Source organism: Cetorhinus maximus, chromosome 19 (genome assembly GCF_964194155.1).
Source record: "Cetorhinus maximus chromosome 19, sCetMax3.hap1.1, whole genome shotgun sequence".
NCBI classification, from domain to species: domain Eukaryota; kingdom Metazoa; phylum Chordata; class Chondrichthyes; order Lamniformes; family Cetorhinidae; genus Cetorhinus; species Cetorhinus maximus.
Window position 1 is genome coordinate 82,598,220 of NC_135897.1, and position 10,639 is coordinate 82,608,858.

Genomic DNA, 10,639 nt, shown 5'->3' on the forward strand with positions numbered 1-10,639 from the left:
AAAATTGCGCAAAAAAGACGTCGGCGTGAGTCCCGATTCTTCGCGCACGCCTGCAATATTGAGATCAGCACGCACGGGCGGGAGTTGGAGCTGCGCCCGCCGACAATTAAAGGGCCAATGAAGGCCATTAAAAAGCCAATTATCTGCGATTTTACGTTGCTCGTGCTATTTTCAGCTCGTCGCACGGGCGAAAAGGGTGGGCGGAATTCACATTTTTATCATTTCCTCATCCGCGGGCGGGATAAAAGGCCCCCGGGGCAGCAGCACTTTCTCTGTCATTGCCAGTCCTTTGCTGTGTGAGCGCAGAGCTGTCCCAGAGTTTCTTGGCATCTCGTTTGACTGTCAAGTCTGCATTTCAGCATCTTGGGCTCTCATCTTTCCTGGAAGGTTCCCCTGAATATTGCAGCATAATGTTCCTTCATTTTCAACGCGCTGCTCCTGTGCATCCCATCTAATGGGGACAGTGTATTCCACCGGTGGAACCTCCTCTGAAGAGGAAGAGAGGAGCAGAAGGGAGAGGGGCCAGGTGGACACAGTCAGCGTCCCAGGGACAGACCTTAGAGAGGCAGGGGCTCAGTTGGTGCAGGGCCAACAGGGAGGCCAAGGCGGGAGGGCACGCCAAAGTCGCCACCACCCAGCGTCTAAAGTGTTCAGGCAGTGCTCCAACTACCTCCGATGTCTGAGGTCCAGTGCCGCAGGAGGGTCCGCCTCTCCAGGAGCACGGTGACAGCAACATGTCACATGATAGGTCTGGCAATCGCCTCCAATTGTGTGCCCAGACATCCCATTGAAGGTTACAGGGGCCCTCAACTTCTCTGCCTCTGGATATTTTCAGGGCTCAGTGGGGGATCTGTGCGGCGTTTCTCAATTAGCTGCACACAGTTTGTCAAGCTCGTGACTGATGCTCTCTTTAGACATGTCCACACATTCACCCACTTCTGGACAGATGAGGGGAGCCAGGTGGAGGGAGCGTGAGGCTTCACTGTGGTGGCTGGGTTCCCCCATCTCCAGGGTGTAATAGATTGCACTCACATGGCCATCAAGGTGCCAGTAGGTGGGCCTGGAGCTTTCATAAACAGAAAGGGGTTCCACTCAATGAATTATCAGATTTGACTGTGACCACACGACACAGATTCTCCATGTTTGTGCCCATTACCCTGGGAGCTCTCACGATCCTTACAACTACCGGCACTCACAGGTACCAAGGCTGTTCATGGCTCCTGCATGAGTGGATGGATGGCTCCTGGGTGACAAGGGCTATCCTTTGAAAAGGTGGTTGATGACCCAACTCTGTCATCCAAGAACTGAGGCTGAGGAGAGATACAACAGGAGTCATACTTCCACAAGGGTGGTTGTGCATAGGACCATCAGGCTGCTGAGGATGCACTTCAGATGCCTGGACCAGTCACAGGGAGCATTGCAGTATCCTCCAGAGCGTATCTCCCTCATAGTCGTCACATGCTGTGTCCTGCACAACCTGGCGCTGACAAGGGGGGACCCGCTAGAGGCTGAGGAAAGGGAGGCAGCTCCACAGGCCAAGGTGAATGACTCAAGTGATGGCTTAGAGGAAGATCCTGGGGAGGCGCAAGGTGAGGACCTTGAGGCAGAGGACAGGAACCCTCATGGAGGCAGGGACACCAGGGATGCTTTGATGCAGCGAATCTTCTGCTAGGCATCCAAGGCTTCATCAAGTCAATGGCTCTGTCTCCTTTGCTAACAATCAATAAATGAGAACCCAGCCCAATACACCAACACCACACAATGCCAGACCTTTACAAGTCTGTGCTGTATTGGCACCAATTCAAACCACCCAGCCAACTCAGCCCATTTAAGTCAAATAAATGTTTATGGCACTTAACATGAACAAACAAAGTGTCCACACTTAACTTGAGTCGAAAAAATTAATGCAAATAATATCACCTGTGACAAACCCCAGTTGTTCTCAGGGTGCCTTCAACCTACGCCTGTGGGTGCTGCGTCTTGATGCCCCCCTCGCTGACAGTGGCGTTGGGGGCAGCTGCTGACTCTGCTGTCCTTGTGGCCCTGATGACCTTGGCAGTCGTCCGCTGGCCACCAGACCCTGAACAGGCTCCACCTGGGAGAGTGCGTCCAGCCCTATTGGCACTCCTTAGTCATCGCGGCATCATCAGATGCAGCAGCCATTGGCAGAGGGGCAGAGGAACTGGTGCCCTCACCCAGAGCGCCCTGAGAGAAGCCCATAGAGGTGACAGGTGCCTCACCTTCCAGCGTGAGATGCGTTTGCACCTCCCTGCTCACCATTGATAGACAGGGACCGAGCAGGGAGACTAGGTGCCTTATCCATCTCCCACACTGGAATTGACCTCCTGAGGTCACTGCCTGTGTGAAGCCTTACAGGTCCGAGTGCAATCCCAAGAACTCCTGAGTCTGCTCCTGAAGCTGCCTCTCAATGAGAGTCATCACTCTCTCATTGGAGGAGGCTGCACTCTCGGTGTTAAGGGTCAACGCAGAACTCACGCTCTGAATGGACTTCTCCATGACGGAGACCATGGCACGCAGACCCTCATGGATCTCCGCCAGTTCTCCCCACGCATCCCGCTGGACATCCAGCATCTGCTGCCTGATGGACGACTCTAGAAGCTCGTCATCTTCCTCGGACGCAGCATGGTCCTGGTCTCCAGCTGTGCTCCCACTGTGAGCTCCCTGGGACCTCTCTGCCTCTGCCAGCTCCTCATGCGAGTGAGATGCGCCCTCACCGCTGTGCATTACCCGCGGAGCCGAATACCTAGTGCCCATCGATGTGTGAGTATCTGCGCTGGTGCCTGGTTCAGAGAGACAAAGTGACGCTGGTGCAGGTATGATGTCTTCCTCTGCGCTCAGTGGGGGATCCTCGGGGTCACCGGTGGCTCCTGTGGATGGAGCATCTGCAGGAGGAAGGCAAAAGCATTCAATCATCAAAGTCACAATGCATGCTGGGCGGGGTGAGGAGACAGTGGGCACCTGCTGCCTGGTGCCATCTGCATTGGAGCTTCAGTGGGCTTTCTGGCTACGATAGTTCAGTTTCTGATGAGATGAGCCCATCATGTTTCCAGTACCCACCGTACACGCATCTGTCACTTGCACTCATATACTCATATGCGAGACCCCCACCTCATCGCGATCGGAGGAGGGAGCTGGCCGGTGGCATCCAGCTCCAGTGCATCGCTTTTGTGATTCATGAGGATGCACAGAGTTAGCACTCCTCCACCTGTTCTACAGCACTCTGCAGCGTTATAACTACTCTTCTCCTGACAGGGAAAAATAGCCTCATTATTGCTCCATCTCCCTGAAGGTCCTTTCCTGGTTCCCACCCACCCTCCCATGTGGGCATTAGATGGGCCGTGTCCCTGTGGCACATCTCACCCTGCAATGCACTGAGGCCAGTCGTGCTGGTATCCCAGCCTTGGCAGGGTAGGCTTCAGTGCCAGTTGGCATATACATTCTTAGACCACTAAACAACGGACCACCAGACTAAAGTTCTCCACACAGGTCCATGCCATTTCTGCACTTACCCTTGCTGACTGCAGAAGAGCATTGAATCTTTTCTGGCAATGAATCCACGTGTGGTGCACCACATCATGGCCCAATGACCTGGGCAGTGGCCTCTGTCCAGGCCTTATTGGTCAGGTGGAGTGGCCTTCTCTTGCTGTCCCTTGGTATCAAGATATGCCGCCTGGCTCTGACCTCCTCGACCAACACTGCCTGGCACTCATCTGAGAAACGGTGGGGGGAGGTTCAGAGTGCCCACCCGACTTGCCCTCCTGCCTTCCGTGACCAGCAGGGTGCTGAGGCCATGCCTGCACACCAGGACACTTCTTGAGCAGCTTCCAGACAGCTCCCTCAGCCTCCCCCACAACTCCCGGCAGCCTTCCGGGAGCTGCCTCTTCCGGTAGTGAACATCCCGCCGAGTCCCCACTCGACCCGGCGCCCAACGTGTTCCCGCCCCCGTCCACGGAAAACACACCCGGCGGTCGCGTTTCACGCTGGGTGGGCCTTAATTGGCATTCACAGCGCAATCCCGGCTGGGAGCAGGTTGTACATCAGCTTCTGGCTGCACTGACTTCAGGCCGGACCCTCCGCATTGGCCCGTGACTATTTGTAATCACGGATTGAGAAACGAGTAAAAGGTCTTGTGATTGTCCTTGAGATCTGATCCAAGACCAACAACAACAAATTGTATTTATAAAGCGCCTTTAATGCGATAAAATGGTCCTGAGGTGCCCCGCAGAAGCATCATCAGACAGAGTTGTGACACTGTGAGACTTTAGGACAATGTGACCAAAAGCTTTGTCCAAGAGGCAGGTTTGTAAGGAGGAGGGAGAGGTGAAGAGGGAATTCCAGAACTTAGGGGCCCAGGTGGCTGCCAATAAGAGAAAAATTAAAATCAGGGTTGCGTACGAGATCAGAACTGCAGGAGCGCAGGGAAGTTGCAGAGCTACAGGGCTGGATGGGGGGGTTACAGAGATAGGAAGTGGGGGGTGAGGACATGATGGGAATTTAACAGCAGGATGAGAATGATAAATTTGAGGCTTTGCTGGACCAGGAGCTGAGAGGTACCGGGTGAGTGGGGTTTGATGTGAGTTAGTACGCAGGCAGCAGCGTTTTGGATGAGCTCAATCTTGCTCACTGCCAATACTATCACAATGATTAAATATGGAATGACAGCTGCAGTGAGGGATCATGGCCCAATTAATCTAACAGTGTCAGTGAGGAAAAATATTCAGCAGCTCTTCCACTGGATATCATAAATTTTCATTGAAAAGTCAAAAGGAAATGCCTACATAGTTTTAGAAAGAAGTAATTCATGTTTATACAGCACCTTTTATGGCCTGAGGATAATGGCTGCCAAAGTGGGGTACGTGTACCCCTGGGGTACAGCAGATGTCTCTCGGGCATAATTTTCCCTCAATTGTGTAAAGGCAGATTTTCAGGAATGAGAATTTTTTTTTCCCAACCTCTGCCTCCGTCTCTCCGTAGGTCAGGAGATCCCGAACACGAGTGTCTCTGGCACTCAGACTCATGCATGCCCCTCACCTTCCTGCTGCTGGCACTAGTGAGGTGCAGATATGACTGTTTGCAGCAAGCACAACGGAGAAACAGCTATGATTGGAGATAGTGAGCAGTAGCACATCGGCCTGAGGACTGGCACAGCAATGGGTGCAAGGACAGCAGCTGCTAGCCTAGACGCCGTCTGAGCAGGAGAGGCAGCTGCCTGGGCAGACACATCCTGCCTGGCCAAGGCCATCACCCTGGTGGGGCTGTTTCACGTCGGGTACAAAGGGGTGAATGGGGGATAGGGAAGAGGGGCTCCTTTTTTGTTTTGGTTCATGAGACGCAGGTGTCACTGGCTAGGCCGGCATTTATTGCCCATCAGAGGGCATTTAAGAGTCAACCACATTGCTGGAGTCACATGTAGGCCAGACCAGGTAAGGGCAAAAGATTTCCTTCCTAAGAGGGCTTTAGTGAACCAGATAGGTTTTTATGACAATGGCTTTGCAGTCATCACCAGATTTTTAATGAATTCAAATTTCACCATTCATGGTGGGGCTTGAACCCAGGCCCCTAGAGCATTGACCGGGTTTGTTGGAATATGAGTCCAGTGACAATACCACTATGCCACCACCTCCCCATTCTGAGTGAGTGAGTTGCGGAAGGAAGTTGGGGCGAGGGGCTGCTGTGTGTGAGTGGGAGAGAGTTGGGGCGAGGGGCTGCTGTGTGAGTGAGTGGGAGAGAGTTGGGGCGAGGGGCTGCTGTGTGAGTGAGTGGGAGAGAGTTGGGGCGAGGGGCTGCTGTGTGAGTGAGTGGGAGAGAGTTGGGGCGAGGGGCTGCTGTGTGAGTGAGTGGGAGAGAGTTGGGGCGAGGGGCTGCTGTGTGAGTGAGTGGGAGAGAGTTGGGGCGAGGGGCTGCTGTGTGAATGAGTGGGAGAGAGTCGGGGCGAGGGGCTGCTGTGTGAGTGAGTGGGAGAGAGTTGGGGCGAGGGGCTGCTGTGTGAGTGAGTGGGAGAGAGTCGAGGCGAGGGGCTGCTGTGTGAGTGAGTGGGAGAGAGTCGGGGCGAGGGGCTGCTGTGTGAGTGAGTGGGAGAGAGTTGGGGCGAGGGGCTGCTGTGTGAGTGAGTGGGAGAGAGTCGGGGCGAGGGGCTGCTGTGTGAGTGAGTGGGAGAGAGTCGGGGCGAGGGGCTGCTGTGTGAGTGAGTGGGAGAGAGTTGAGGCGAGGGGCTGCTGTGTGAGTGAGTGGGAGAGAGTTGAGGCGAGGGGCTGCTGTGTGAGTGAGTGGGAGAGAGTTGGGGCGAGGGGCTGCTGTGTGAGTGAGTGGGAGAGAGTTGGGGCGAGGGGCTGCTGTGTGAGTGAGTGGGAGAGAGTTGGGGCGAGGGGCTGCTGTGTGAGTGATTCTGTGAGGGGGTTGGGAAGATGGGCTGCTAATTGAGTGGAGGGAGGGGTTGGGGAAGAGGGGCCACTGAGAGTGATTCTGGTGGGGGTTGGGGGGGAAAGTGTTCATTGATATAGCTATTAGCTCGCAAATATGTTTCACAACATGCTGATCAAAATGTTGTCATTAAGTTCTTCTGAAGTGTTGTCACTGTAGAAATACGCCGCGCTTAAAAGTCTTTGGATTTGCTAAATAATTAGCTGGCAGAGACTATCAATTGGATAGAGTTAATTAGGTGTACCGCCCACAGAGTGGTGTAAGAGAACATATGACCTGCACTTAGGGGTCAGCCTAGTGTTGGACATTTGTACAAGCATGGAGACAGCTCCTAACTTGAACTTTTTACTGTACATATTTACATAGCTCTTATAGTTAATAAATACCTACAGCTAACCCACTTAAGACTACGAAGGCTTCATTAAGACCTACCGAACAGTATCCAACATCCTACAACAATTATTCCCCAGGAATTGATGGCGAATATGAACTCCCGGGGGTTTCTGCTGGGTGAGGAATCATTCCAGTCTAATATTTCTTGCGCCTAAGCCGCGGTGACAATGCAACCCTCACAGATATCGATAGGTTCTTCACCATTAACCTTGGATGCCCGGATAGTGCAGAGCACTGAACACTCATCCGGAGCGTTCCTCGGGAGTTGTACCGGAATACCCCGGAATTCCGGCAGGGGACTGGCAAAGGAGCAACTGAGGCCCCAGGAAAACAACAGGGACCAAGCTGCACAGGGTTCCTGCTTCTCATAGGACTTTAAGGCTTGCTTTACAAAGGACAGAAACCCCACCCTCCATCTCTCCACTCCTGGGCGATCTCAATCTCAGGTTCCCAGCTGTCTCCCGGTCAGTCCTGTCGTTTGAGCAAGAGGGTTCCAGGTCTCCACCAGCCTTTGTGTGTGGAAAATGCTTCCTAAATTCACTCCGGAACAGACTGGCTCTAATTTTAAGATTCGGGTGGTTCCCTCCATTCTCGATTTCATCCACCAGAGGAAAGCATTTGTCTGTATCAGCCCTATTAAATCCTTTGAACATCTAAAACCACCCCCTCACCACCCACCCCCAATACTCAAACAAATACAATCATGTTTGTGCAACCTGACCTCACAGTTTAACTGGCTAAGCCCCAGTTATAAGTTACTTTGACGTGGGATGATTATTAACACTCTGGACGCAGCCACCAATCTGTAAGACCCCAAAAGCCAGGTGAATGAACAAAGCAGGACAAACCCTTTTCAGATCTTCCATCGGAATCACAGAAGCATCGGCAAGACATTGAATTGTTTATGACTGAGTATTAAAACAGGGACCTGATAGTGATGCTTTCTGCTTTGCACCGCTGTTGGTATCACAAACCTTCTCACTGCTGCAAACTGCGTCCATTGGAGATACCTGTCCGAGTGGGAAATGCTGCCACCTGGTGGAACCAAGCAGCCTTGCTCTATCTTTTTAACCCTCATTGGTTTTCCTCTTTCCATTCCCCTTATATCCAATAATAGCACTGCAGGTGTACTGCGTGTTACATTGATGTGACTTCCTTGGAGCATTCACTTCCTTACTGCGGGCTGACAAGCGGCCTGCTGCAAACCTCCCCCAATATTACTCTGAAAACCCACCCAAGACCAGGCATACCAGAAATAAGTTATGTCTGCTTTGTAAACCCTCTCAATGTTTTGTGCATTAAAGGTGCCAAATAAACACAAGTTGTTGTTTCAGGTGCAGGACTGGTTGTAAGGCGCAGTGCTCCCCCTATGGGTGAATAGCCTGAGAACAGTCACTGTCTGAACTTAGATGAAAAATGCTACCCAGCTTGAGGCAAGGGGCCCCAGGAATTGTGGCCCAACGTGAGTCAGCATCCTCTGGACAGGATTGGAGGGGAGGGTAAAATTGGGAGATGGGGACTGATTAAAAGAATAGAAAAATGGTATCTTGGAAATACTATATAGAGTATTGTGCAAAGTCCTGGTCTCCATATTGCGAAAAGGAGAGTGAGGCACTGGAAAAGGTGAGTGAAATATTTCGGAAATATACCAGAGTGATGCCAGAACTGCAAATTTATGACTATTAGGGAATATTGAACAGACTTACGCTCTTCACTCTAGAAAAGAGAAGGCTTGGGGGTGACCAATTAGAGGTCTTTAGCATTGTGAAAGGGTTCGATTGGGTTGGCGTGCTGAAGATGTTTCCACTTGTTGGGGAGTCCAGAATTAGGGGCCATGATGAATATTAGCTGGTCACTAATAAATCCAATAGGGGATTCAGAGATACTCCTTTGCCTGGAAGAGTGGTGAGATTGTGGAACTCGCTACCACGGGGAGTAATTGAGTGGAATATAATAGGTGTATTTAAGAGGAAGCTAGACCTACACATGGCAGAGAAAGGATTAGAAAGATATGCTGAGATGAAGCAGGCGCTTTTTTTTTTTATTCATCCCCATGGGGTGTGGGCGTCACTGGCTAGGTCAGCATTTATAGCCCACCCCTGATTGCCCTCATTCAGAGGGCATTTTTAAGAGTCAATCACATAGCTGTGGGTCTGGAGTCCCATGCAGGCGAGGTACAGGCAGCCGATTTCCTTCCCCAAAGGGAACCAGATGGGTTTTTACAACAATCGGCAGACTTGTAATTCCAGATTTTTATCGGATTCATATTTCACCGTCTGCCCTGGTGGGATTGGAACCCAAGCATTACCCTGGATCTCTGGAATACTAGCCCAGTAACAATACCACCATTCCAATGCCTCCCTTGTGGAGCATGAACACTGGCATTGGAACTGTTGGGCTGAACTGCCTGTTTCTGTGCTGCAAATGCTACGTTTTAAAACAAAACCCAGAGCAATCACTGTCAAACACTCAGACATTTTGGGCTGAGTTTTCCCCAACATGGAATATTTTCGGCCACTGGGACCAGCAGCTCCATAGTCCAAGTCTTGAAAGGTGCGGTGGGTGAGCTGGCTAAGTGGGAGCGCGTACAATTGTGAGGTTGGCCTTAACTGTTTCTGCAGTGAGAGTCTAGCTGAGGGGGATGGCTGGGCAGGATGGAGGCCTGACAAGGATGATGGGAGCTGCCGTGTTCAATTGTTCTGTGTTTGATTATGTGATGCTCACTGTGCTTGATTGGTTGAGCCTGGGTGTGGACCCAGGGAAAAGTAAACAAACTGCAGAAAGAGCTGAAAGCCAGAGCTGTAGCATGGAGCAGACGTTTTAAAACACTGTGAATAAAACCTGTTACACATACGGAAACTAGTGTCACCTCTGCATAAACCTGCGATATATAAAATATACATCGTGTGCGGCAGCCACTGTATCACCCCCACTACTATCTGTGACATCAGTCTCCAGGGGCTAATCATACAATGCGAAGCCTCTGCCTGTAGGCCTCAAGCTTACCGTTTTGTGCCATTAATGCATTGAACTTTTGTGCGCTCTGACCTTCTGCTCAGTGCACTCACCTTCCCTGACTCTGCTTGCAGCACCCCCCCACCCCCCACCACCCCCATCCCCCACCTCCACTGACACCGCAACTCCCCACCCCCCCAGATCCCACACCTCCCCTGACACCACAACTCAACTCCCCACCGCGCCCCCCCCCACCCCCCCAGATCCCACACCTCCCCTGACACCACAACTCAACTTCCCACCGCCCCCCACCACCAAGCCCACCACCTCCAAACTGCCTCCAAGGACCTGGTAAAATTTACCCCTTTGTCTAGCTTCTTTCGAACAACAGCGGAATGGTTGCTGGAGCGACGAGTGAGTGGGAGGAAGCTTCATACGGACGGGGTGAGAGTCTGGAGCGAACAGCTGGTTTTCATTTGACAAGCAGCAGTTAGTTAAAAATAGCAACACGCACATTCCCACACTACAACACTTGCCATCTCACAGAAAACACATGTGGTAGCTGTTAAAAGTTTTTTTTTAACTTATTACATTGGTACGAAAAGCTTTAAACAACACTTATGACCCCTAGGTGCTGGCGATTGTTAAAAGGGATTCAACTACAGCTGGTCACAACTCAAATTATTATTTTAAACAGAATGACTGCCACAATTCTTCACAGATGATGTTAATGTTTAGGGAGAATTAAATCATTATTTTCATTTTACCAGATCAACAACAACAAGAAATTGCAACTTTGATGTCGTAAAAATCCACTGAGGAGCTTAGGCACAATCAGGAAAAGTTTGAC